Genomic DNA, 6,583 nt, shown 5'->3' with positions numbered 1-6,583 from the left:
AAATTTATCTTTATTTTGTTTTTTATGCTCCTTAAAATTTTGAGTTTTTTTGAAGCAAAAAGAGAAAATGATAGTACATTGATTTTCTTGACCCCAAGTTCAGCAAAAAGTAAGCTTAAAAGATTGTGTGCTTAATTGCATTGGTGCATTGGTAGGTCTCAAAACAACCCAGTAGAGTAAAGTATGTGATATAAACATAAAGAAACGACAAATTGAAAGGGGTGTTAGTCTCTAGCAAAAGTCTCGGTGAGGATGGCAGAAATGTAATAACCGGTCATACTCAAGCCTTATATTTGTTGATCACCCAAAATCAAATAAAGCAAATAACATGCGTTAAGATTCTTGACACTGTGAGTCTTTATGCGGCTTAACCATCTGGGTATTCATAAGCATGAATATTTCACTCGCTTTCTAGAGCAAACCCAAAGTCATTAAACTTGATCACCGTTGTACTTCGTACAATTTAAATTACTGACTTGATCAAAATCCGCTGTTAGTCATACAATTGTTCATCCCTTGCGTGCGTCTTAATACCATTAAGAAACGGACCCCAGGGGATACAATGTATGTAAGCCGACAGATGGACTCGTGCAGACTCACTCACAGTAAAGGAAACTTGATGCATTGCTCAAAATTTCTACAATTGGTATCAAAAATTTTGATCAACAATATAATGGTTGAAGTCAAGTTGGGGTGATTTGGCAAAAATCAAAGCAAGCTTGAACTGTGATTAGAGGCTGATAGTTTCTGATATTCTGTGCTTTAATTGAACAATTTTAATCATATCACAAAAATACTTGAATGTGTGTCATTAGATTTATGTGGACAACAATACCAATGACCGACTTATCGCCAGTCATAATATCGCTGAAATATAAAACTGTGATAGAAGAGCAATTTGGTCAATATGATTCTCTGCTCAAACTCAACAAAAATACAAAAATATGTACTGCTTTTGATAAAATCATTGAAAAACACAAAAAGATGGTCTATTTTAGAGGATTGGATATTCTTCTGTAAATACATTTTTTAATTCTTTAATTTTTACAAAATATCAAAAATATTTTCGTCTTCTTTATACAAAAATTCTTAAATAATTTTTAAGTTATGTTTCGGAAATCTGAAACATTTTTAACGTAATTGGTTGTCGGGATAAAAGGGTTTCTCGATAATCTAATTTCTTAATTTATTTATTACTTTATTTAATTCATTTATGTATTTACTTTAAAATTAAATAATTAAATAAAAGAGTTTAATTCGCTAAACTCCCATTCGTTATATATGGATAACGAACTAGGTGATTCATAGCGAACTACCTTCTGGTTCACTAACCTAATTCGCTTCCGCACTCTGTAACGAATCATCCCTTCGTTATGCATATTTAACGAATCATGACACGAATCATGTCTTGATTCGCTAGCTTTAATTTTAACGAATCAAGTAGCGATTCGCCCTCTTAAGGTAACGAATGAGTTAGCGAATGGGCTAATTCGCTAATTTTAAGTTAAACGAATCGTTTGATTCGTGAAAGTTGTGCCTAGGGCTTTGTGCATTGATATATAAGACAAGAAAACGAATAGTATTCCACTGTTCGTCTTCTTTCTTCATCTTTAAGAAACCTATTCAAATTCTCTCTGAAAATTCGACCTTTCCGTTTGAATACTTCAAAGATCGATTTGATTTTCTAAGGTATTGACTGTTAATGGTCATGTATTGACTGTTAATTTATGAAATTTCAGGGGTTTAAAGGTTTTGAACCTTTGAAACTCTTTTGTGTATAATTTATGTTCATAATTGTATGATTTTGATATCATTATGATCGGAATCACTTTCCGATACCCTTGGTGGACTCTAATCAACATTTGTAACATCCTACTTTCAGTTATTATAATAAAAATAAATTTCGTTATTTCATAGTGGGTCGTTATCGGTTTAGATAAATAGAATACGAGTTGGGCCAGTGCTGGGTAAATGAATATGGGTTATGGACTTGGTTTAGGAAAGAAAGAAGGAAAGACCATGGGCTTAAGCCCATGATCCATAAATATATAAACCCTTAATATCCATTTAATCCTCATTCACACATATTCCATACACCACCCAAAACACACACTTAAGATTTCTCTCTAGTTCTTCCCTATCTCTATCCGAAATCAAGAAGGAAACCGAGTACCGATCCGAGGTAACGATAGTTTAATATTGTATGAGCTTAACCCGTTAGATAAAGTTGCGAAACAACGAGCCGACACCGTTAAACCGTTTAAATCACGAGATCCGGGTGGAATCGGGTATAAACCGAACCAATGATGAGCTTAGGGATCACCCTAGCTCAGATCTGGATCGAACGGGGCGAAAAACGGTGAAAAACGAGTTAAGAATCGTTTTTCCGGTGAGTTCGCTTTTTTCCGGCAGCTTTCCGGCAATGACGGCGCCGGAAAGGCGGCGCCGGAAAAGTAATACGAGGTTAAGGGTATGTCAGGGAATGTTCTGACATTCCCTGACCTAACCCTAGTTCGCTAACGGGAATTTAGCGAAGTAAGGGTGATTCGTTAAGTAGATTCGCTGAGGAAAGATAACGAACTAGCCTTGTTCGTGTCCTGATTCGTTAAGTAGATTCGCTGAGGAAAGATAACGAACTAGCCTTAGTTCGTGTCCTGATTCGTTAAGAAAAAGAAAACGAATTAACCCCCCCCCCCCATTTCGTTATAGCCATTCGTTAAAGGAGATAACGAATTAGAAGGTTCAATTCGTTACATGAACTGATTCGCTATGTGGACTGGTTTGTACAAGGACGGATTCGTCAGAGGTCCAGTTCGTTAGAGGGTTCAGTTCGTTACAAATGACCAGTTCGCTAAGATAAGTCAATTCGTTAAAGACTGAATAACGAACTAGAAAGTTTAATAAAACGACAGAACAGTCCCTGGACTTAGAAAAAGAATGAACTAATTACAATTCATCCCTTGAACTTTTAAGTAACATATTATTCAATGATTCAAAATGCCAGGGGCTCTGCCCCTTGGACCCTGCTAGGGGCTGCCGCCCCTAGACCCCGCTGCCAGGGGCGCTGCCCCCGGACCCCCGTTCGTTGTGGGTTATATAAAGATAGATATACAACATGAGTAGTAGTAGTTAATTGATACATGTAAATATTATATAGTTAGCCGTGCACAGCTCAAGAAGGGAATAACGATTATCGGAGAGCGTAACAGGATTCAGGTGAGTTTCTAGTCCCATTTATGTGTTATGTTTTCGGGGCTGTGTGCATACTCAATATGTTTGTTAATACGCTTATCCTAACAGATAAGTGTATGCCTTATGTGAATAATGTGAAATGTATGAATGATTGCTTGATGGTACGTGAACGATCTTCGGATATTGCACGTACTGTCGGGTTGTAACGCTATGTATGAGGTAAGTATGATATGTATGCTTATATGTATGAACGTGATAAAGTTAATAAAAGAAGGAAATGATGGTTGTATGGTTGTATGGTTACGAAAAGGGTACCGAGCCCTAATAATGCTCGAGGTATGATGTATGGTTGTATGGTAACGAAGAGAGAATCAAACCCTACTAATATTCGAGAACTAGGGAACCGAGCCCTACTAATATTCGAGGAAAGAGGGTACCGAGCCGTAATAATACTCGAGGAAAGAGGGTACCGAGCCCTAATAATACTCGAGGAAGGAGAGTACCGAGCCCTAATAATACTCGAGGAATGTAGGGCGTAATTCTCTTTATAACGTAAGATATGAAAGTAAGTTAATACAAAAGAAAGTATGAAAGTATGAATGAAAGAATATAAGTTTATGTGTATTGTATAATGTATGATTAACTAGAACTCACTCAGCGTAGCTGACTTTTAGTATGCACGCAGGTGAGTAGGATGAGGCAGCTCGCTTGAGGAGACACGTGGCATTGAATAAGAGGCTGGCATCGGAAGACTCAAGACGTTTAAGTTTAATGTTTTGTTTATTTTGAAAGACAAGATGACGTTTTAAGACAAGATGTGTTTTGTTATGAAATGTTTTATGAAAGCTTTTATATTCCGCGAATGTTTTAATTAACTCTGATATTTAGAACTGCGTTTATGAGTAAATCCAACAGGAAAGTAGGGCTACCGGTAACGGGGCCTTACAACATTTGATTATTGTTTGCTGGGTTAATTATTTTTGTGTGTTCTTGATGTTTACTGTTGGTTCGTTTGATCCTTAGTACATTTAGGTAATGAGTCTCAATCTCATTCACCTACATTCACTAGTGTGTTTCCGAGCTCAACGAGCTGAATATCCTGATGTTTCAACGATGGTTATGGCCCAATTGTATCTGGGTTATGATGTTTGACTATTGTTGTTCTTCTTAATTTTGACCTTGACTTTGTGAAGTCAAAGATTAAGTTTTAATTCTGACCGTTCGTTAGTCTTAGCAAATTGGAACTGTTTCGTGTCCAATTCGTTAAGATTTCACACGAACCTGCTTAGTGAATAAGATGTTACACGAATCAGAGTTTGATTCGCTTAAAATATAACGAACTAGAGTTTAGTTCGTTAAACTAATTAGTGATTCGCTAGGTTTAGTTCGTTAAGGTATTTACTTGATAGCGAATCGCCTGATTCGTTATCCTTGTATAACGAATCAGTGTGATTCTTAACGAATGACATTTAAAAAAAATGGCGATATTTTTTTTAATTAATTAACTAACTAAATTTGAATTCATTTAATTTAATTAAAGGATTTAAATCGTCTAATACGCGTAACTAGATTAATCACACATATCTTTTGATTATATATATGGTGATATCTATTCTCATATTTGGTTTTATATATACAGTAAATCATGGCTGAACAAGAACAACCACAGGAACAACCTCGTCAAGAACAACCACAACAACCAGATCAACATGCTGACATGATTTTATTACCGTTTGATAAGAAGCACAACATCTGTGCTTATGTTGATCACGACGTGACTGATTTAAGGACGTTCGGAGCTATGTTGACTTTCTTACGCCGTTCAAAGATACATTATGCAATCACTGCTAAACCTAAGGTGTATCTTAGTATAATCAGGCAGTTTTGGAACACGGCGGTATATGTTGAAAAAAATAATTGGGTTCAAGCTACAATTAATCAGATTCCTATCACGATTGATGTTGTGGTCATTCGTCGGGTACTTCAATTTGAAGATAGTGATGATTACCCGAGTGAATTTGACAGGACGCTGGTTAGGGGTCTATTCACAAGATTAAATTATGGGGGTGATATTCGTCGGTCTATGTTGAACAAGAATGGGTTGTGTCCACCATACAAGTATCTGCTGCATGTTTTGCTTCACTGTATGAGTGGACGTCGAGGTGGTTTTGATGAATGCAGACTAAGTCTACAATCGGCGTTTGTTGCCCTAATCCTGAACAAGCCTTTCAACTACTCAGAACTTATATTTGATCATCTGAAGGAGCAAGTTCAGCAAACTCTACCGACGAAGAAGTTCTTGATGTATCCACGTTTTTTACAGCTAATTATTCAGGACCTGATACCGAATTTGGTGATTGATCGATCGTTGGTGAACGATGTTCTTGATATGGAACATATGAAAGCTGAAACGGTGCATCGTATGTTAATATATAGAAAAGACAAGCCACAGGACAAACGGATGATTGGTCATGTAATCAATCCGGATTACGTATGTCCTCCTAATGAGCGCTGGATCCATGATGATTCGGATTCCGAGCGTGAAGGGGGAGAAGGTGGGAACATTGATGGTGGAGATGATGATGGTAACAATGATGATGATAATGGTGATGGTAGAGCTAGTGAACGTGCTCTGAAAGAACAACAAGATGCAGTTGATGCTGCCCTAGCTGCCACCATGAAAGCTCAGCTAGAACGAAAACGAAAGGGCAAAGCTGTAGCTACTGGTGAACCATCGAAAAAGCCCCGTGTGTCTGCTGGGGCTGGGGTAATTATTGGAACACCACCACCACGTCAATCAACTACTCAAAGCTCGGCGGTGCCACTAACTACTAGCACTCCAATGCTCACTTTGACATCGACGATGGTGTCACATGAGAGGCTCGGTCTTATTCCTCAAATGGCTTTGACTGAGATACCGAGGCCTCCTGCTGTGATGTCTACAGTATCTTCCACCACATCAATGAGACCTCCTCCTCTACCAACAACTACTCTTCCTCCACCTTTGCCGAGTGATGTCTCTTTTATGAGGATTACTCGACCTCAAGGACCTGTTCAACCTGTTCATCCATCCGTCTACAACTTGCCACCAGGTCGTCAAACTGAAATGCTGCTAAATCTGCTACATTTATATGAAAATCAAATGGCAGCTGATCGACAAACTCAAGAACGACTCATGGAGAATCAACGAAAAATGATGAGTTATATTTCTTTCTGTCAGAAGGAGACTAAGTCGTTACGTACGATTGTTGAGTCTCAGGGGGTGAAATTAAACGAACAAGAAGAGTTAATTTTACAATTAACTTGTAAAGAATATGCCCTCAAGAAACTCAAAATGACGATGATGATCCTGACGAATCTGATGCAAGAGGTGAGCCTAAACAATCGCATG

This window comes from Bidens hawaiensis, unplaced genomic scaffold, assembly GCF_021521415.1.
Source record: "Bidens hawaiensis isolate Kalapana, Puna unplaced genomic scaffold, B.hawaiensis_p1.1 tig00003698_1, whole genome shotgun sequence".
NCBI classification, from domain to species: Eukaryota; Viridiplantae; Streptophyta; class Magnoliopsida; order Asterales; family Asteraceae; genus Bidens; species Bidens hawaiensis.
The sequence above is the reverse complement of the archived record's forward strand: the minus strand, read 5'-3'. Positions refer to the sequence as shown.